At 44.2% G+C, this 23,189-nt stretch overlaps 1 long non-coding RNA gene across 1 annotated transcript in view; it reads left to right on the forward strand.

The window, feature by feature from the left end:
- The window catches only part of LOC110299524 (uncharacterized), a 29,506-nt gene extending 18,150 nt beyond the window's left edge, over positions 1 to 11,356 (forward strand). The window contains exon 4 of the long non-coding RNA XR_002378465.1: positions 11,123 to 11,356. This is a non-coding gene — a long non-coding RNA (uncharacterized LOC110299524). The remainder of the gene's footprint in view (positions 1 to 11,122) is intronic.
- The last annotated feature ends 11,833 nt before the right edge of the window (positions 11,357 to 23,189 follow it).

Genomic DNA, 23,189 nt, shown 5'->3' on the forward strand with positions numbered 1-23,189 from the left:
TATATTTTATTATATAACATATAAATATGTAATATATATTATAAATATCATATAATAAAGGTAAATGTATGGATTCATCACAGAGCGAGCCAACTGAATAATCAAATGCTGTAATGGGCCCCAGAGTGTTGTGGGGAACAAGGACAGGACATGGTCATAGCTGTGTGACGTGGAGCAAGTTTCTTTCCCCCTACATTTGACTTTTTAGTCTGGGTAAAAGCACATGAGTGCAGAGAAGTAGCATCTCCAGCCCTCTTCGTCCCCTGTTCAGTGAATCCGAATTTCTTTCTCCGTCCATCAAAACACATCACCCGCACTCTCTCCCTACACAGAGGATGGACCAAATGAGCTGGGTTTGCTCTCTAGCATTAGCAAGTGTGTGCTATTTGCAGACTCTGTTCTAAGCCATTTGCAGTTGAGGACTCAACCCTAACAATAACCCTGTGACATAAATAACTCATTATAAGTAATTTGCCCAAGTAGCTGAGGGAATGAAGGGCTCTAACCACAAAACCCATAATCTAAGCCACTCAACTGTATTCCTTTCCATCAAAAAGGCAGAAAGTAGAAAACAAAGCCACTGGAAGGCCTGGTGGAGACACTGATGGAGGGCCCCTCTGGGTGGGGGAGCATCTAGGAAGCTTTCGAGAAATCCCCCTTCTGACTGTGGGGTCTGAGGGGGACAGCACTGCCACAATGAAACTGTAACACACTTCACTGCACTCTGAAAATCTGAGATGGCTCTGGTGGGGGTGCTAATTGCAGATATGGCCAGAATAAAGTGGAGCTGGGCATGGCTTCTTGTTTTGAAAGTATCTTGACATCTAGGAGCACTGTGTGGTGATAAGTCCAAAGAGAAGACTGAGGATCCAAGAGCAGTCTGAAGAAAACAGAGTCAAAGTTTATCCACGTGTCTGCCACCCACGCTGTTCAGACTGATTCAAAATGGTCAGTGCTGGTGCTGTAGACAGAAAGCCCTGGAAAGAGAGGAGAGGGAAGGAGGTATTGTCCAGGGAAGATAACACACACACACACATTAAAAAGAAATGACTATGATCATCCATTCATTTATTAATATGTGTGTATGATATTCATGTTTTAGATAGTAATTGTGTCTTGACCCTATGACATTTTCTGTGTGCCCTGAATTCATTGAGTTTCCTTTAAGTCTCTTCATTTTGTTAAACACTTAGGCATGATATTAGGGAGTATGTCAGATACTATACACAGAGGTGTCTATCAGACAGACATGTTCTCTGCCCACTTGGAGCAGTGCACTATAGAGGTAGATAGCAGTTATCAGTGGCCATCTCCAAGCAGGGTCGACTTGAAAAACCACATCAGGCCAAGTGGGGTCTAATTTTCCCAGGTGTAGGCACTCGGGAAAAAGAGCTAGCTCTAAGCATGCTCTAGCTTATCTACAGCATCATTTCTGCTGAACAGCAGAATAATTTGAATTTACAAAGTTCTCTCTTTCTAGCCTAGCATCTAGCAGAACTATGAGAAGCAGCAAAATGCTACCCAAGACGAAGTTTCAGGAAACTTCTCCTGCCTCCTTCTTGCTTCCCCGAGACAGCAAGGGCTCAGAATGATTCCCTTCTCCTGGTTCTCACACCTTCTTGTAATTTCCCACCTTGTGCCATGCCAGTGTTGCCCAACACTAGATAATTTGGGAAATGGGAGATGTGATAGATATTTCCTATCCAGTGTGTGTGTGTGTGTGTGTGTGTGTGTGTTCTCTTAGATTTTGAAAGAGAGGCACATTTTGAGTAAAAATGTTGATGAAGCTCATTTGGAGAGAAATGGAAGCCTCTATAGACAGCCACTAGAGTGAAGTAGCATATACATTTCCTATGCCTAGTTTAGTTTGTTTAGTTTTAGAGATTTTATTTATTTTTATTTTATATATGTTGTTTTGCTTGCATGTACGTCTGCACTCACATGGATGCAGTGCCCGTGGAGGACACAAGAAGGTATCAGATTTTTCTAGCACTGGAATTACAGATGATTGTGAGCTGCCTTGCGGGTGCTGAGAATTGAACTCGGGTCCTCTGGAAGAGCTGTCAGTGCTCCTAACCACTGAGCCATCTCTCCAGTCCCGAAGTCTAGTTTGTAAAGGCAGTAGCTTGACTTACATGACAGGTCATAAGCCATAACTATCCAGCCTGTCCATTCTCAAATGTCTCATATTCATAAATGATGTAAGCTTTTTTTTTTTTTTGCTGCAAAGTTTTGGTGGTAATCTGTTTTGCAACAATACATAAGCAACATAGTGCCTGCTCTGTGTACTTTGTGTATCCTGCTCCTCCCATAGGGCACTCACACATGGTGTAATTACCCATTTGCTTGTTTATCTCATCACACTCGGAGCTAAGGGAGATCATATTTCCACTGCTTTTGTGCCCTGACCACCTGGCACACGCCGGATTGATCCATAGCAAGTAACCACAATATGTTGTTGGATAAATAGCTCTCATCAGTGCAGAGCGTTGGGATCGAAAAAACATTCCCGTTTCTGTGCTCTCATCTACTCCTCGGGCAACACCAAGAGGTGAGTAGTCACAGACAGGGTCGCTGAGACATATTGCCTTGTGTACATAGCTCACCGTTGGTAACTGATAAAATCAAGACTCAAACCCAAGTCACCCAATTCCTACTCTATGTTCCTTCTGCTAATCAACTGCTCTTCCCTTAGCTTGGAGAAACACTGAGAGATCAGTGTTACCCAGTCATGAGCAGGGTTCCATGGAAGAGATACTGAGGAGGGACTGGCCCATCTACGGAGCTAGAGAGTTGAATGGTTAGAAACACTAGCTGCTCTTCCGAAGTCCTGAGTTCAATTCCCAGCACTCACACAGTGGCTGATAACCATCTACAACTGGGTCTTCTGCCCTCTTCAAGTGTGCAGATATACATGTAGACAAAACACCAAAACACCTCCACGCCTTACTCTCTCTCAAATTCGTGACCTCTTTGTCTTTAACTTTTGATATGTACATATTTCTAAATTCATAAATACAACATGCTCTGTCTGTATAATGTTAGTTGCATGTGCATGGTTTCAGGCGTATCCGTTTGACATTAGGTAACCAGTCAGCATGCTCTTCCCTGGGGAAGACTGTTTCTCCTGGTCCCAGCATTCCTTACTTGCCTGTAGTGCTTTGTCTAGTGTTGAGACCTGATGAGATTTGCCCCATCCATGTTACATGTCTGTTGGGGTCATCCTTGATCAAGGCATGTTTAAGCAGCCATGCTGGTGAAACTTCATATTTTGCCTGCATGTCTGTCTGTGTATCATGTGCATACCTGGTACCCCAAAAGGCCAGAAAAAGATAGTAGATCTCCTGGTATTGAAGTTATAGACAGTTGTTAGCTGCTGTGTGGGTGCTGAGAATCAAACCTGAGTTCTCTGGAAGAGAACCCAGTGTTCATAACCTCTGAGCCATCGCTCCAGCCCCCAAGCTGCTTCCTTTTCCCAACATTATATGTTTCAGCTCCAAGAGTAATTCCTGATTACAGTAGAGTCACATGGGACAATATGCCACAGTCTCAGACCCTACCTGTATGGCTGTGTTCCGTCTCATCTACAAACTGTGTCCCTGTCACTGATGCTTGGGACCAAGCTCAGTGCTTTATATTGTTCTGTTGGTTGATGAAAGGAAATATACTTTTGTGCCTGGAGACTGCTTCAGTTTTCATAACTTTAAAATGAGAAAAAATGGTTTTTATGGTGATCGAATAAAAAGGTAGGGTTTTTTGTTTGTTTGCTCTTTTGTTTTATTGAGACAAGGTCTCTCTGTGTAAACTATGTAATCCAGGATGGCCTTGAACTCACAGAGACCCACATGCCTCTGTCTGGAAGTGCTGGGATTAAAGACATGCACCCCTACCACCTGCCTGTTGTGTGTCTCTGTATACATGTGTAGCCATGTGTGTGTGTGTGTGTGTGTGTGTGTGTGTGTGTGTGCGCGCGCGCGCGCGCACAGGTACATAGTATACACAAACATGTTGAGGTGTGCACACACAGAGGTCAGCAGAGAGCATAGGATTCCTGGAGCGGGACTTATAGGAAATTGTGAGCTTCCCTGTATGGGTGTGGGGTATTGAACTGTGGTCCTTCTCAGGAGCAGCAAGTATGCTCAACCCTTGGACCATCTCTCTGGCCCCCTGCTTCATGCTTTTGAGATAGGGTCTCTCACTGGCCTGGAACTCCTACTGAACTCACTGGCCCAAGAGCCTCAGGGATTGTCCTATCTCTTTTTCTCCAGCACCACGCCTGCCTTTGTGGTTGGGGGACGTGGGGACGAGGGGACGTGGGGACGTGGGGAGGAGTTTTGTTGCTGTTTTCTAGGCAATAGCTTACCAATTGGTTTGACCACAACCTGAGAAAGCGTATTTAAAATGCGTATCACAGAGTTGGTGTTCCCAAGCATAAACATATTCTTTTCCCCTTCTGGCTGTCTCCTATGTCCCTCCTTTCAGGGCAAGAGCACACAGCCTTCTGTGAGCCTCTCTTCTCTATCGTAAGCTGAAAGCTCAGCAGCAGGTGCAGAAACATGAGAAATGGAAACTGTAAGTTCCTGCACCGTCTCCAGCCCGAAAGGAGATCTGCCACGGGAGTTTTCCATTCTACAGCTGCACAGTGAGGCTAGAGACCTCTGCCCTTGGACGGCCGCTATTCCGAGGAGTCAGACATGGGGTAAGCCTCAGCTGCTCTGTGGGCCATGATGGAATGTGGCTCAGGGCTGCCTGACGCCATGTGGAGTTGGGTAAATTTGGTCTGTTCTCATCCCTTTGAGAGACCTTTCACCTTGAGGACTCAGGAACTAGAAAAACATTCCAGGAGCCAACAGTTTCACATTCTCCAGTGATCCATGGAGGAGACTGCTATTGCCTGGATAGCAGGACAAACCCAGGAACTGTAAGAAGAATCCCAATCTGATCCCCGGAAATAGAGCAATGATTCTTGTGGGCTAGAAGATACAAGCTTCCTGCCAGCAAGAAGATCTGGGCTCTGTCTTTGTGTGTACCAACCAATATAATTAAATTGAGCTGTCCAAGGTTCCCCAGGTGAGCAGTGGAGGTGCTCAGGCCAAAGACAATCCTGAATTTCACAGTCCTACTAGATGAAGTTTGCAGACATTCACCAAATAAGAACCTGGTAGGTCCAGGTATTATGAAGGCCATTGGCTTGGATGTTTGAGAAGCTTTTGCTTAAACACTGCTCTCCCACCTACTATGTTTAGGAAAGATACTACTAGAGCAGGAAGTTGGCTCCGTGGTTTAGAGCACTTGCTGTTCTTGCAGAGGACCCAGACTTTATGCCCAGTGCCCACATGGTGTCTCAAAACCATCTGTAACTCCAGTTCCACAGGATCCAACGCCCTCTTCTGGCCTTCACTGGCACCAGGGACACTCGTGAAGCACATATGTATATGACAGCCAAACATTCATATGTATGAAATAAAATAAATCTAAAGATAAAAATTTTTTAAAAAGATACCTACCCAATCCAGTCCTAATTCTCTTATCTGTAAAGAAACTGAGAGGAACGCCTGGTTTGCAAGTCAGAGACCAAAAAAAAAAACAACAACAAAACAAAAAACAAAAAAACTCACATGACATTACCAAATATAAAGGGCAGTGTTCAGTTAGTCATTTTATTATTACATTTTGTTTGGAGGGAAGTGGATAACAGTCACAGTCGGAGGGCAGAACATGTAAAGTTCAACTGAACTCATTTGCCTTGTTTGAAACAACCACTGGAGATGCTCCGAGCGCTAACATATTGAACATGAATGGCCTTTGGACTAGAGGAAGTCATGCTTTTGCAACTGACATGGATGGATAAGTAAGCAAATAATTTCAGGGAGATGAGTGACAAAAGCAAGTGGAGATGCTGCAGCAGAAGAGTGGGGGTGGTGCTTAGACATCTGAAGGAGTCAGGGGAGGCCTTGCTGAGGAAGCAACTCTCAGATTCTGATGGCTGGGTTTTAAAAGACGACCAAGCAGGAAATCACCAGCTGGAGTGGATGTGGGGAAATTGCTGTGATACCTTTAAGAGCATGAAGAAAATGCACAGAAGAATGAAAGCTCGTTGTGGGGGGAGGGGCAAGGAGCAGCTGCATATCACTAACATGATGGACTCTGATCAGCCAAAGATGTTCCCAGAGGACCTAACCTGCCTGCTCAAGAGTCGGGCTTTGCTCCGGAGGCAACAAGGGGGCTGGGCAGACAAACAAACAACAGCGTGATTGATGTGGGTGCATATGTGCATGCCTGTGCATGTGAAAGTGTGTGTGTGAACATGTGCATGTGAGCATGTGTGTGTGTGTGTGTGTGTGTGTGTGTGTGTGTGTGTGTGTGCGTGAGTGTGTGCCCAGGCTAGTCTTGAACTCTTGGCAGTCCACTGGTTTCAGCCTCCCTCCAAAGTGCTGAGATTACCAGTTATATGACACCATATACAGGAATTTTTTTTTCCCAAGAAAATAACTGAGTTGAAGACGGGTATAAAACAGAAAGACTGGAGGCCAGGAGCCTTGAGGAGATAAGCAACCTATCTAAATAATTCCTTAATTCAGAAGTCAGACAGTGATCTAGATGGCTAGACCTGGCTCTGAGACTGAACTTGGCTAACTTGCTCCTTTATGTATGTCTCTGAAGCCTGACTATTGTGTAGAAGTCGTATAGAGCAACTGAGATGTATAAGCAGGGAGATAAAGCTACAAAGGGTCAGTTAGGCTTGGGTTAGCCCAAGACTCACCCAAACCCATGGTTTGCTACTGCTTTAAAGAACACTCAGCACTTTTTCTGCATGTCCTCATCCTGAGGTCTATATTCACAAGGAGAATGAAAGCTTTTATTGGAGACAGTCATTCATCCATCCCCCCCCCCCCCATGGGGCATATTGACAGAGCTTGAGTCTAGTCTCTGGTGGATTTCATGAGAGATGGAAGACAATTCTGACCTCAGAGGATTCATGAATAAATTCAGCCATAAAATGGGTGGACAAGGCCCGGTGGTGTGAATGTTAATCTAACAAGAAGGGCGTGCCTACTACTACAGGAGCTTGGACGAGGATAGAGATGGTTGGAGCAACCTGAAGCAGAGAGCCCTATGCTAAACTCTGAATAGCAGAGAGGGCACAGAGGAACCCGAAACTAAACCAACACTGTACACTCTCTGGGTTTGGAGGGCAGGGGGGCAGTGATTAAAATTCAGCAGAGCCGGGCTGATGAGATGGCTCAGTGGGTAAGAGCACCCGACTGCTCTTCCGAAGGTCCAGAGTTCAAATCCCAGCAACCACATGGTGGCTCACAACCATCCGTAACGAGATCTGGCGCCCTCTTCTGGAGTGTCTGAAGACAGCTACAGTGTACTTACATATAATAAATAAATAAAGAATTAAAAAAAAAATTCAGCAGAGCCATCTTTGCACTCCTAAAGCTGGATGCATGCTCTGTCTGTTTCCATTGCTATACCAGGCCTAAAGTATAACTTTCCTCTGGCTATGACACTAAAATCCAGTCCTCCTCTCCCCTAAATTAACAAGTAGTTGGCATTAATCTACCATTATCTCATCTTCTCTGTTAGTTTCTGCTTCAAGGTACCCCATTTCTGATCTCAAGGATTCCCCAACAGTGAGAAATCATGGCAGCACCTCCTGGGCAGTGCCCAGGTTCCCAGTTCACTGTCATTCATCTCCCTGTCACTTATTAGTGTGTGGGCTCAGTTTCTGAATAGCTTTTACACAATGAAATGGGAGTGCCATGTTCTCTCCACATTGTGACTACCACATAGTTTAAGGTGTTTGTCCTATGAGAGGATCTATGTTCAACAACTGTTTTTCTTCTCCTTGTCTTCAGTGAGGCACACAACTGTCACCATTTTTCCCCTGAGCACGTACTCTCTTTATGGTGACATTCCTGTCTCTGTTGCCACCTAACTTTTAGCAGTCTCATTAATGAAGCTCTGTCATGATACTTGTCCTATGTGGAATTTTAACAATCTCTCTATTTTGGCCTTTCCATCCGACAAGAATCTCTGTGGCCTACTCATTTTTCTTCTCTAGTTCCTACACTTGGTGACATCAGTTAGTATTTGAAGAATGAATGAATTTGTAAAAGAATGGACAAAAGCCTTTGGAACAAGCTCTTATCAAAAGAACATTATTCTAGAGGTAAGTCTGCCATGTAGAAGGGACCAATGGAGAGCCAACTGCTCAGAGTTCTGCTGTTGCCCAACAAGAAAGGCCTGGGGTTGCTCAGCCTGGTACTGTGTAGCAGTTTTCTGAATGGAGCTCACTCTTCCAGGGAAGCACTTTAAGATAGAAAGTAAACAAGAGCTCCAGGAAGTCTCTGAAACTGACCAGATTCACCAGCCCCCTCTCTCCCAAAGAAAGCATGAAAGACTACTGAGAGTCACTTTCAGATATCGCAAGCTGCAAAGAAAACTCAGACGAGCCCAGCTGCTGGAAAGAAGGCTTAGCTCAACTGATCCCACTTGGAAGGAACAAGCTTCAACCTGTTCAGGTACCTGTAAGCTGTGTTCCAGGTCCCCAACTTTTGTGAGCTGTCACCCATGCTGGGGTGGGCTTTGGTGGTGCTGGTGTCTTTGAGTCATTTCTGCTCCCGTAAGTAACCCCTCACTCACATTCCTGTAAGCCACCCCAATAACACTCACTGGAAGTTGAAGTTTGGTGGTATCTGTACTTTGATCTATTGTGGGATCCCTATCTTGGATAGTGTGTGCGTGCATGTCCAGGAAATCTTGTCATAAAGTACCTTGGTCTTGAGTTAATCATGAGAAAGATGTGCTTTCAGGGAACAGAGAAGAGACACATCTCAGGCTTTGATTGCTTGGGCCCTTTCTGTCCTCATTTCTCTAAGTCCTTTTCTTTGGGTTTGTGCTACTTTGTGTGAGTCTTATTCATGAACTAAGTACTATTAATGATGTGCTACTTGACCTGAATTTCGCCTCAACATTAATGCAGTGGAAATCACTAAAGAGAAGTAAATTAAAGTTAATACTCACTGAAAAGAAATGACTAGTCTCTGGTTTATTATTAGAACTGACCTTCAATCTAATTTTTTATACTAAGATCGAAAATCCTAAGAAGTCTGATTGCCTCGCCATGTATACCATATGGTAGGAGTCCTCAGCCAAGGCCAAATATGGGAAAAGTCAAACAGTCTATAGGAAACAAATAAATGAATCACAGTGTTGGGTAAACTGCAATTTGGCCTAGCTCCATGAACACAAACCAAAGAAGTGTCTCTGCAGAGATGTAAGAAATAGCTTTGGAAATATTTCAAAAGTGGATTTGAATTTGAACTTGACCCAAAGAAATGACTACAGCTGAACCTTGTCCTGCGGACCTGATACCAAATGTTTTCTCCTAGTTCATGTTTGCTCACTGGTTTGTCTATGGGTCATGAGAGAGGCTCCCTGCAGAGTGAGCTGTGCTCCAGAATGACCTTAGCCATCATGGTGTGACCAGAGCCAGGCTGATCCCTGACTGTGGGAAGTAAAGACAATGTAATCTAAAGGCTGAGCAACCGAGTGAGTTCTGGGCTCAAGCATGCCACCAACTGTACACTAATACCTGACTTGTCATTTAGTTATAATAGGATGTTTTAATCTATGTGATCACTATTTTATAGCTCAAGTCACCTTGTGGATAACCAAAAAGGAGGAAAGAATATGGAGCTAAGTTTTTCAAAACTTGCCAAATGTTGTGGGCTATGTTCTAAACCCAAAAGGAGATATAAAAATGACAAGGTACAAATCCTCCTGAGTCAAGAACTGGAGGGAATCTCGGGAGATGGCTTAGTGGGTCACTGCACATGCATGAAGACCCAGGTTTGTATTCCTCACATTGATGGAAAAGGCTGAGCATGGAGGCAGGGGAGGAGGATCAGTAGAAGCGCTTGCTCTTCCAGAGGACCACAGTTCAGTTACCAGCACCCATATCAGGCAGCATAACTCAAGCTCCAGTGAGTCCAACGCCCTATGCAGGCCTCAGTGGACACATGCAAGCGCATGTGTGCGCACACACAGAGAGACAGGGACAGAGAGACAGACAGAGAGACAGAGAGACAGAGACACAGAGAAGCTTAAAATGAAATAAATATTTAAATAATTTTTAGAAAGAAAGAGAAGGAAAAATATGGAAACATCCCAGAGCTGGCTGTGTTAGAGGACACTGAAGCAAACAGTGGGGAAGAAGATGGGAGCTCATGTCAGGGCCAGGCTGGAAGTGTCACTCATGACAAGGGTCTTTTCTAATCCAGTCTCAGTACATTGCCAAACTGATGAACATAGGGCCAAAAACCATGCCTCGAAAAAAATTTGACAAGATAATTAAACAAATGAGATGGTTCAGAGTAAAGCGATGAATTTGGTCTAAAAAGTACAAGGGGCCGACATGTCTCAAATCCTCATCCCAGCTTTCTGTTTGTCAACTGTGAGTCTCTTCCCGGATATGCTTCACTGGACAGTCCACTGGATGAGCGCTCACACATCAGAGTCTCAGATGGAAGCCAGATGTGAGGCAAGAGTCCTTAAGAATCGTGGGAGCTTTTAAGGCATCTTTAGAAATAGCAGGGGTGTAACTTACTGCCATAATAATACAATATGTAATTATATATTGTCTCTGTGCTTATTTTAGAACTGACGGGGCCTTTAGAAACCATATGATCTATGCCCATTTATTTTGCAGATGAAACTAAAATGGTTAAGTGGATTGACTTAAAGTGACTCAGGAAATCAACAGTAAAATAATGTTTTTAAGACAAAATGCTGTTTTGGGTAGACATGTGTGAAATCTCCCACATGATAATCTTTCTGTGTGTCCTGACATATGATCTTTGCTGCACTGTGCTGGGAAAAAATGTCTTGTTTAGTCAAATTTTCAGTGTTTATTAGAGATTTTTAATTGCTCTTAGCAGTATGTGTTCCTCCCAGGACAGTGACCATGGAATCCATGTTTTATCACAAGTGAAGCCTGCTCAATTACTCTGGGATCGTAGGCAGGAGTCCAGCATCCTAAGAAGTTGTCCTTGGTCTGTCCCAAGGCCCAGCCTACTGCTGTCCTCAACTCCACTTCTCCTTCTGCTTACAGATCCTGAGGACTCCTCGCTGCATCTGTAACCTTGAGTAAACTACCAAAGGTTCAAAGGCTGTGGCAATTAAGAAATTGCCTGGCCTGTCAGGATGGCTCAGCAGGGAAAAGTGCTTATCTCTGAGAATGAATGGTGCCTTGAGTTCTGCTCCAGAGCCCAAAACGAAGGAGAAATCAGTTTCCAGAAGTTGTTCCTGACCGCCACATAAATGCGCCTCACCCTCACACATCATATATGCACCCACAATATAATAAAGCAATTTGTTTAAACAATACATTTTTGACATGACCACCACCCTGTGTTGCTAGGACTACTCTGAAAGCTCCTGCATCTTCAGGTATTTAATCCAACAGCTTTCAGTCTACCCTTCTCATTGCTATCAGAAAGAGCTCTTTAAAGAGGACCATGTCAGACCTCTTGTCTGAAACCTGGGATGGCTTAGCATGGCCTACAAAACAGAACCCACATCCCAGCATAATGTCCATACCCTCTACCATCTGGTACCTCCCTTATGGGACATGATAACTAATTCATGGATGACACTGTCTGTGCAGAAAGCCTTTTACCGGCATCTCCACACTGGTATTCAATAATGAAATTCAGTAAGTGCCCACATGTGCAGGATGTTTCCTGTTGTTTGAGTTCTTTGTTTTGTTCTGTTCTGCTTTTTAAGATAGGCTCCCTTATAGCAGAGGCTGGCCTTGAACTTAATATGTGGGCAAGGTTGGCTTTGATTTCCTGATCTTCCTGATCCCACCTGCCAAGTGTTGAGACCCTAAGATCTGAATAATGAATATTTTATTATAAGATAGTATAAACAAATGAGGACCTAGAATTTAGAGTTCTGCCTTTGGGGGCAGTTGCTGGCCTTTCTGCTGAGCTGCCTCCATTTCTCCATCTGTGTACTAAAGGGCTCCGCTAAGTGATTCCCTAAGGTCTTACGGTCCCTGCTGCTAGAATCCTTGTGAAGATCTAACCGGGACTGTTAACCCACAGCTAGTTGCCAGCTCAGCAGCTTGCCATCATCTTACGGTGTCTGTCTCATCCCTTCCTCACTGGCTCTTAGGCAATGCTGACTCACGGCACCAAACTGAAATGTATACTGTGCCGAACAGACCCAGGAGCTCTCTGCACCTTCAGCTGGGCCTCTGTAGTCACACCAAGGAAAAAGAAAAGGCCAGAGGAAATGGTTAAGTCAGTAAAATGCTTGCCTCAGTTCGCACCTAGGACCCATTTAAAAAGACAGGCATGGCTGCCTGCGATTGTGATCAGTACTGGGGACAGGGAGAGAGGTGGACTGCTTGGGCTCACTGGCCAGTCAGGCCCAAATAGTAACTTTCAGACCAGTGAGAGACCATGTCTCTTGCAAAACAGAGCACAAATAAGAAAAAAAAAAATGGTGGATGGTGCCGGAGGAGCAATACCAGAGACTGACATCTGGCCTCTACATATGTGTGCACACATACACACACACACGAGAGAGAGAGACAGAGACAGAGACACAGAGACAGAGAGAGACAGAGATAGAGGCAGAGACAGAGAGAACACCACGGGACTAGAAAAACAGCTCAGTGGGTATATAAATGAGTTTGCTGCCAAGTGTGCTGGCCTGAATTGGATCCCTGAGCCCCACATGCTGGAAGGAAAGAGCTGACTTCTATTAAATTGTCCTCTGACCTCCACATAACATAAGCACAGAGGCATGCATATGTGCGCACACATGCACTGGAAAAGAAAGACTGAAAGGAGGGGGAAAAAAAAAAAAAAAGAATGTTCACTCCACTCCAGGAAGAGCTAATGCTGACTCGGCGTGCTGTAGGTCTGGTCTTGAAGCAGGAAGTTGTATAGACCCACAGGGCTCTGCAGGCTTATGTAAGAATGAGAGCAAAAGGTCAAATAAGCAAGAAAAAAATGTTCCAAGAGGGATTTTTTTACAAGGCAGGAAGGCTTTGGGGGGGTTCCCACTTGGGGGGAGCTTTTGTGTATTAGTCGCCTCATCCTGGGAGTAGCTCTACAGTCTGGCTTTGCTATCTCATTCACAGCTGGGCAATTCAAGGCTCTGATAGTTATAACTAGGAAATAACCATGGGGTTCAAGCATATCCCTCCAAGGTCCTGAGTTCTTATTTTTGCACAGCCTGAGAAGCATCTGAAAGGAATTTAGGAAGGGCTTAGGAGTAAGACTGGATGCTCAGGAACTAGTCCCTGAGCAGTGAGGAATCAGGCACTTTACTAATGAGATAACACTGCACTCTAAAGCCCTGACATCAGCCACGGGAAAAGGCAGAGTTACAGTCACCATACTAAATAGCTTTAGGTCACAAAAGAATCCTCATTCCTTTGCAAAGACAAAATGACATTTGCTAATTCCTTGACTGAATGTGGCTAATAAGCTGGAGACAGCAGCATCTTGTCCATAGCTGTCTGGGCGGGCTAATCTCTGGCGGGAGTCTGTAGCCGCTGTCTGTCTAGTGACATGCTGCTGTCTAAGCTCCTGGCTGCACAGTTAGCTTGGCATTTTGCTGAGTCCGACTCACCCTCTCCCAGCCTCAACTGTTCCGAGCCAATGTCGACTTCCCGTACAGTTGGCCTACTTAGAGACAAAGAATGTTAGTGTTGGAAGGGAGCTACTTTAGAAGTCACCTACTATACAACCTCTCAATGCTACAAATAAGGAAAATGAGCCCGAGATTAGGCTCACCTGTGTCTTGTTTGACTTGGGGTGGGTTTAGGGATGAAACCTGGTGGAACCTCAGCACTAGAGCCTGTAGGGAAGAGGGGGAGAGGTGAGGCGGGGCAAATGTGGAGCTAATGAGGCTACCTCTGCTGCAGGGTTGCCAGGGCTGGAGTGGAACTCTGGGTGTTCCCTGGGAGAATGGATTGTGTCAGCAAAGCAGCATCAGGATCCAAGCCAGGCAGCCTGAAGTTCAAGGCAGGGCTTTTGTCCAGGCAGGGAAGTGTGAGCGAAGAGTAGAATTAGGCAGAAGGTCAGTTATGAAAACTAGACGGGTGAAAGGGTACAGAGAAAAGTGAGAGAGGTGATTCAGACCATCAGGGTATACAAAGTTCACCAGAGCTGTGATGAACTCCACCTCCCAACTTTTAGGAAGAGGGTTGGCTTGAGACAGGATCTCACAGTGTAACCTGTGCACTATGTAGACCAGGCTGGCTTTGAACTCACAAAGCTCCACTTGCCTTTGCCTTCTGAGTGCTGGGATTAAAGGTTTCCCTGGCCCCTAATCATGAATCTTAATGTACTTCCTTCAACCTGGACTTGTATAACTTAGTTATCTTTCAAGTCTAGGTCAGAAGAGACCTGTTCTTTAACATTGTACCTTTAAAGGTAGACCACTCCCACTCCTTGGCTTGAATAGATTTTTCTTTTTTTTTTTTTTTTTTAAATGGCTTGACTGCTGAGGAAGAAGAAGCAATTTTCTTGGGAGGGAGGTGGCCACTCACAGGTCATCCATGCCCCTATGGGTGATCCCATATTCACGTATATGTGATCGGCACAAATTGAAATTGGTGACTTTTTTTTTTTTTTAGAAATTGGGAAGAAATTAAGAAATTTGGGAAGGAATGGGTTTCAAAGACAACATTTTTTAAAAGACACAGCCTGGAGCCCCCTTAGATATCAACGGCAATGTGAGTCTGGAGCACACAATTCTGGATTCTCAGTTCATCCTTTGGTTTTTCCCCATGACTGCACATAGGTTGAACAATAGTGTGTCACTTGTCAGGTATCCAGCTGTCAAGCTGGAAGACATTCTGATTGATTCCTAGTGAGGGAGGGAGTTCTAGTCTCCCTGGTGATGGGGGGAAAGCTTATATACCTAACTGGAACCAAAAAGGTATTAAATATGGTATAGGGAGATGTGCATATGACCAACTTGATCATTTGCCAGGAAACGAGAAAGGAGAAAAAAGAGAAACCATGGTAGGATTGACGACAGCTATGCCAAGAACTGACATATGAGATGACTCATGGAAAGTGTAATCCGGTTATAAAGGGAACTTACGATTGAGTAGACACAGTATCTCACTTAGACGATCTCATTGGTTTGTAGACAACCCCGGGGCAAATGGTGCTGTGTGTGTACACACATGCACACATACACACACAGAGTTGTTATAATCTCCTCTTTACAGGGATGATCAAATCTCTGACAAAAGTGACATGCCAAACATCGACTGTTCCTCCACAATGCCTTGGAAGCCCGAAGGTCTACCCGCCTCCTGGTCCAGAGCCACGGTATTAAAAGCCAGCTGCTTTTAGGAATGAAGAGGCGGCTCCTCTGACCCAAAATCATATAGAATGGCTCGTGGAGGATTTTTTTTTTCTGAGCTATGACTCAGAGGGATTCTCAGTAAACTACAAACTTTTCTAGGTTGTTTTATAATAAAGATAGAAAATCATTAGTCAGCTGATTTGCAGAGAGTTGGCTGATACAGAGCAAATCTCTGCTTGAAAGAGGCATGGTTCAAGTGGACCAGAGAATCTGGGGCAGGAAAGAAGAAAGAACAGAGGGTAGTTATTTATTACCTGCATGTGACCCAGGGACCATAGAGGGTGACCAATGGGGACCCTGCTGCAGAGCTATTGGGTCAGCTCAAGACACACATCGAGGGAGCTTTTGAGAGCTAGGATGGACCCAAGAGAGGTTACTCAGCTGGTCTCTGTCTCAGATCTATCTGTAAGGGACCTCAAAACACAGGAACCACAGACAGGCTCTGCTAATGCTTCTGTTGTATTCAAGCAGGATACAGTTTTGTCACCTAATCAATACGTGTTCCCCTTAGAAGCACAGGCTTAGTTTAAATAACTCTTTCCCATGATGCAAATCTCTGAATGTATAAAACAAACATTAGGAAATGGTTTGTAATTACAATAAGAATTTCAAGTTTTCTTTAAAAACATCTTTACCAGAATGTGAGATGTAAAGGCAGGTGAATCTCTGAGTTCAAGGCTAGCCTGGTCTACCTAGCGAGACCTTGTCTCAAAAAAGAATTATTTTTTTTCTATACCTACACAGGATGTGATTCTTCAATTTTTTGTCTCTCTGTCTCTCACATATTAAAAATTATCTAGTTGGTTTTTTATTGTGCTTTGAATCTGAAATGTCCCTACAGGTTCATGACTTCAATGTTTGTTCCTCAGCTGAGAATGCCATTGGGGCCTGGCAGGCAGAAGTCACTAAGGGCCAAATTTCAGAAGCATCAGCATTCTTTCTGTCCCCCAGCCCAATGTCCTGTGAGCTCCCACTGCCACAGAGGGAGCCATTCTTTCATGCTGTCCCTGCTATGCTAGTCTGAAAAGCCTCAGAAACTGTGAGTCAAAACTAGCTCCCCCTCTCTTAAGTTGTTTCTACCAGAATGGTAACTGCAGTGATGCAAAGCAACTAATGCTGTTTTCAGAGAAGATTCGCTCACTCCATACCAGTCTAACAGAGCTTGAGCAGACCTACTAAGGAAATAAACATGGTACAAGGATTATATACTGGGGGGGAGAGGGGGGGAGGTCCGTAAGTCCAAAGCCATTCATGGGATGAATTCAAGGATCTAGAACTTCAAAATATCAGCAAGGGTCACTGTCCCACCCCCACCCCCAGCAGAAGCCAGAGCCTCAGTTACCTACACCAGGGAGTAAGAGGAGAAACACACAAGCCCCAAAGGTCTGATTTTGCAACTCTGCTCTACCAAGTCTGTTTGACAAAAGAACAAGGTCTCTAGTTTCTGGATTTCTCATTTCTTCATCTCTGAAACAGAAGGAAATCATTAAGGCTAAGTCTGTGTTTGCCAAACACGTCTTCTGATTCTAATGTTTCTGTCTGCCTGGTGGTTTTTGCATCTTTTCTGGAATTTCTTTCCTCTACTTTGATGCTGATCTATTGTGAGGCTCACTAGCATGCAGGCCTTCTGTGCAGTGGGTCTTCCAGCAACGGGCACTCACACAACTACTATGGAGTACTGCTGTAAACTGAGGCTGTAAAAGAAAATCCAACTTACACTGTTACAATGGTTAATTTAATGTCAGCTTTTCTAAGTCATGGGGCCCAGATAGTTGCTCAAACATGATGCTTGATATTTTTTTTTGAGAACATTTTGGAGTCAATTAACATTTGTATTAGCAGATTAGGAATAAAAGCAGATCATAATGTAGAGGCCTTACTCAATCAATTGGAAGCCTGAAGAGAACAAAACACCAGCTTCCCCTGAGCATGAGAGAACCTCAGCAGATGACCTGGAGACTTGAACTGCAGCACTGGTTCTCTCCTGGGTCTGCAGCTATCCTGCAGAATCTAACCTTGTCAACCTAAGCCCAAGTTGATTCTAGGCGATGGAGAGATGTCAGTGGATAAGAGCACTGATTTCAGGGGACCTGGGTTCAATTTCCAGCACCCACATGGTGGCTGACAACTGGTTGTAACTCTAATCTTGAGTGATCCGATGCCCTCTGGCACCAGGCACATATCTAGTATACAGACATACATTCAGGCAAAACACCCAGTAAATACAGTAAAAAACAAACAAACAAACAAACAAACAAACAAATAAAGCAAAAAAAAAACCTTCCCCTTGTCTCTCCTTATCTCTCTCTCCTTATCTGTCTCTGTCTGTCTCTGTTCCCCTCCCACCCTCTCTCTCACACACACACACAAGCCTGGAGGACCTTGACTAACACAAATGTGACCAAGATTTCTTACCTGCGGTGTTTTCTGACAGAAGGATGGTACATGCTGCTTCCTGGGAGAAAGCAAAGATTGCTGGGAGCTGGGGAGCAATGTATTTTCCATGACCCCTGTTCTCCACTCCTAAAACTGAGCGCCTTGGTGGAGAAGTGGGCTTGACAAAGGACATAGAGAAAGCAGTTCCAGAGAGTGAATAAACTGATTTATTACTAACAGACCTCATGTACTGTGTAGGAAAATACTTTCTCCAATAACCAAAAACCAAAGAGAGAGGCTGAAGTGGAACAGAAGGAAAAGGAGATAAGGCCTTTCCTGGCCTCTTGGATCACTTCAGATCAAGATCTTAATTGAAAAGTAGGACTGTTTTGTTTAGTGTGTGGCTTGGCAACAAATCTGCTATGTGACCTTCAGCAGACATACTAGGTGTCTAGATGAAATGCTCATTATAAAAAAGTCATGGCACCTGTTAACGTGGTGACACAGTCAAGGAGGTAAACAGGAATGTCCCTCTAGGAAGGATTTGCTGTCCAAACATAAGGAGTGTGGCCCGAAGAGAGCCTTCAGTTCTAGTTCCTCTGGATGCTCTTAGCTGCAGAGACTTAGTTTCTCCCAGACTGTGGGATTCCCCCAGCATCTGTCCAGTGGCTAAGTAAAAAGATGCAGTTGGGATGCTCTGGAGGACAGCATGGGCTCCAGAGCTCTTGCCTGAGAGACGGCTCTCTCTGGCCCTTTATGAAGTTTGACTTTCTCCTTTCTCCATTCCACTTCCTTCCTTCTTTCTTTACATAGATTGACCCCTAACATATACCAACCCCATTTCCCTCAGTATCTTCTTCCAAAGAAACCAACCTGTGACATCCATAGGCAGTTACCTTCATTGCAGGTAGAATATGAGGAAATGTATTGTGAACATGAAATCACACTTAGGAGTATGTTAACACGTGAGACTCACAGCTCTATATAGATGTGGGACAGAAAAATGAGCCGAATTAGCTGAAAAGGAGGCGTTTTATTAAGAATTAGGGGTCAACAGTCAATGGAAACTATCAAAAGCTAAAGTTGGCCTTTCTTTCCCTCCCCACTCACCTCTTGTTCTCACTTTCTGTCTCCCTCCTTCTTTCTTCCTATTTCCCACTCAGCCTGGTGCCTTGTCTGTGTTCTTCATATTAGATCCACTCTATTATTTTTAAGATTTCTTTTTTGTGTTTGAGTGTTTACCTGCATCATGTGTTATGCCTGCTCTTTCCCCGAGAGGTCATTGGATCCCCTGAAACTAGAGTTATGGACGGTTATGAGGTACCATGTGGGTTTCAGTAACCTAACCCAGGTCTTCTATAAGAGCAAGAGGTTCTTTTAGCCAGTGAGCTATACCACCAGCCCCTTGATCCATTCTTAGTGCTTATCAAATCACATGGCCTACAAGCAGAAAATCCAGGATATCAGGCTCAGTGACCCTAGTCTCTGTCCCCTTAGAGGATCAGAGCTCTCGGCCAACTGATCCTCTCTGTGGATTCTCAAGCAAGCCCTTACTTGACTTCCTCTTCAACCATCACCCATGACTGGAGACTAGGCCATTTGGGATGGAAGGCTATCTTCCTTCTAAGGTTATACACAGAATTTATTTTCTTAGAAGAGGATGTGAGAGCGAGGTGAGCATCTTTGACACAGTTCTCACAGCTAAGGTGCTGTGGAAGAAATGTCCTGCTTTGTAGTCAAAGGGTCAGTTCTGAGTTCCTCATTTACCACCTATAAGTTACATTAAATCGAATAGAATCAGTTAAAACTGATTCTGTTCGCTCAACTGAAAACAGGGACGATTCTTCTGGCTCAATGGTGTTTTTAAAACTTGTTTACTTTTCAAAAGCAATTTTACATTTTATTCGTTTGTTTGTTTGTTTTCTGAGACAAGGTTTTTCTGTGTTGCCCTGGCTGTCCCAAAACTCACTCTGTAGACCAGGCTGACCTGGAACTCAGAGATTTGCCTGCCTCTGCCTCCTGAGTGCTACCATTAACGGAATGTACCATCACTGCCTGGCTAAGAAATGTTTTTACATTTTTAAAAGTTGGCTGCTAGCCGGGCGTGGTGGCGCACGCCTTTAATCCCAGCACTCGGGAGGCAGAGGCAGGCGGATTTCTGAGTTCGAGGCCAGCCTGGTCTACAAAGTGAGTTCCAGGACAGCCAGGGCTATACAGAGAAACCCTGTCTCTAAAAACCATAAAAAAAAAAAAAAAAAAAAAAAAAAAAAAAAAAGTTGGCTGCTGGGGCTAGAGAGATGGCTCAGTGGTTAAGAACACTGACTGCTCTTCCAGAGGTTCAAGGTTCAATTCCCAGCAGTCACATGGTGGATACATAATGGGATCTGATGCCCTCTTCTGGTGTGACTGAGAAGAATGACAGTGTACTCACATACATAAAATAAGTACATAAATAAATCTTTAAATTTCTAAAAAAAAAAAAAAAAAAAAAAAGGTGGCTGCTAAGATATGCACCGGAAGTACAGAAGTAAGATATGTGCTGTAGACAGATGTTCTCGGGCTTGATGGCGCACACCTTTAATCACAGATGTTCTCATTCTCCTGAGGGAGGAAGGAAGCACGTAATTATGGTCCTAGGTGATGCGCAGTTAAAGAGGAAAACCCCTGGGTTAGGTGTCCTTCCTGCGTGCCTTCCGTGCGTGTACTTGTGTGTCTAGACAGGAAAGACAAAGGAGGGAGAACAGGAAAGCCTTGCAGAAGAGGGAAACCTGAGTGGGGAGGCTTGACAGGCAAGAGAAAGATCTGTATGGAGGCAACGAGACTGCCGTGTGCTGCATCACCTATGTGTGAGAGGATGGTCACTTTCAGAGATGTGACAATGTCACGGTGAGCAGGGCTAAAATAAGAGGTAGTAGCGTCTGGCATGGAGTCGGACAGGAAGGGTGGTGAGACCACTGGGGATGAGGCTGGACTAGAGATGAAACTGGGTCACAGAAGGTTCTCTGAGGAACAAGAAGTGAAACAGAAGTGCCCCGCATACACCAGGGCTCAGCGCCGGACTGACTCTATGTCAGCAGTTAGGCTGAGCTGTCGCGTGATTTTGTCTCTGGGAGAAAAGTAATATCTTTATTTTGCAGGACTTTATCTGAGTAATTTTCCCAAGTTCACCTTGAGAAAGCTCATCTTGTTGGGATCCCTGGGAACAGATCGTGAGAACAGAAGTTAAGTGTAGGTAGTTTACTTTGGAGGTGATCCCAGAAAAAAATAAATAAATAAAAGAATCCAGTCAGAAACTAGGAACATGAGGCAGAGAAGAATAAGCTTTGAGTTATTTCCAGCGGGAGAAGCAGCCAGGCCATTTCTTGACAAGGCTTGTTGGAATTGTGGTTATAGGACTGGGTTTCATGATGTTGACTTTGGCGTTCTCAGTTTTCTGGCACAAAAGCCATGCAGGGTGTTCAGGTAGGGTCCCCAGGTATTCTCACGAAGCTGTCCTCATCATGTGGGGGTGTGGGCCACAGGCTGTGATAAGACCCTGGCCACATGCAAGGAGCAAGGCAGACAGTATATTTGGCTACACACAGTCTAGCTTGGTTTTTCTATTGATGACTTCCATCATCAGTCCAGCAGGATGGGGAGGGCATGGTAGAGCAGCACTTCACACAGTAAGGAGAGAGAGGCAGGAAGGGGTCAGGGATATATCCCCAAGGACCTACTTCCTCCAGCTGGGGCTCACCTCCTTTAGTTTTCAGAACGTTCCAAAATGGGGACCAGCCATTACTTTGCAAGTAGGGGTAGTGAGAAAAGAACTCACGCAGTCCAAGCTGAACTTGACCCTGTGACTCTCCTGCCACCACCTTGAGTACTATCATTACCAGTGTGTTCAAGCAACCTTTTTTTACTATATGAGCCGTTCCTAAGGACACTTCATATCCAGTGTCATAGCATTCTGCTTTTGCCCCCCTAGGCAGCTAAGATCAGTAAAGCATTTCCCTCTATGACCCTGTGAGAGCAATCTACCCCAAAGGTCTCTCTTTCAAGTGAGTTCACAAACTTACAACTTTTCCAGTGAAAACACATTTCTTTCACTTTTCTATATGTTTTGCTCCCGAGTCTTGCTGTAAATCTGGCAAAAAGTATCCAATAATAACCATGCCTCATCTTGAATACTCTTCTCTCATGGAGTTCCTCCTATTAAATTGGTCTGATACTTTTTAACTTAGTTTACCATTAAGTTTCAGGACATTGACAAAGTAGAGATAAGTTCATGGCCTGTAGTTCAATTCCCTCCAGAAATTTGTCTCAACTGAAACTTCACTAAGTGCAATCTCTACTGTCCACATCTTCTCCTCCTCTTCCTCCTCTTCCTCTTTTTCCTTCTTTTCCTCCTCCTCCTCCTCCTTATGTGTTGCCGTATTTTGGTTTCATGTTTGTATGTGTACCATGTGCACACCTGGTGCCCATGGAAGGTATTGGATTCCCTGGGATTGGAGTTACAGACAGTTATGAGCCCACTTCCTCTAGAAGAGAAGTCAGTGCTCTAACTTCTATGTCATCTCCCTAGCCCTAGGAAGGTCCACATTTCTAATAGCATTCTGGTATTCTGAGCTTCTGAGATTTGTAGGAGATGCCTATAAATCTCTGCTCACAGAGTTGTAGGCTTCTTGTAGTCTACTTCTCCAAACTCTTCTAAAGTACTCCTGCAAACCAGTTTCACAGTGGGTGGATCTTCTCACCTCAATGAATCTAGTCAAGGAAATCCTTCACATCATGCCTAGCAACTGGTCTCTCAGGTGATTCTAGATCTTGATAATTGAGATTGACTATCACAATAATCATAGAGTACTTTCTCAAAAACACAGTAGGGCTTGTTATCCTGATGAATGACTGATATGTAATGGGTGGCTACTGAATATTTGTGGATAGATTTATTAAGTCAATACAAATTAATCATTGAGTATTATTTTGCTATGGAAAGCCTTAGGGTAAATTCAGGAGATTTGGAAATTAGGCAGTTTGGAGGCCTCTCCCATTAGCATGGAGGCTGCAGAGAGATTGTTTGGATTTTCTAAACTTTACTTTCTCAGTCTTCAAACCTTGTTTTATTGCCTGCCTCACCTGTAGCAGTTAGGGGTTTGAGACTGAGTGTGAAAAGATAAAAGTGCAGCAAAAGATTTGGTCATTTCATATATCTGTTTTGGATTTGTACCAGGAGTAAGTTATGAGTTGAACTTTGGATCTCATTATCTAAGACCAAGTATTTCGGGGTCAACCAAATATATCAGACAAGCCTTTAGTTGCAAACAAAAAAACAAAACAAAACCAGAAAAACAAAACAAAACCAACCAAATGAAACAAAATTAAAATCAAAAAACAAAAAACAACCAAAACCCTGAAATTAA

This window comes from Mus caroli, unplaced genomic scaffold (assembly GCF_978045245.1).
Source record: "Mus caroli unplaced genomic scaffold, Mus_caroli_1 scaffold_8, whole genome shotgun sequence".
Classification (NCBI taxonomy): domain Eukaryota; kingdom Metazoa; phylum Chordata; class Mammalia; order Rodentia; family Muridae; genus Mus; species Mus caroli.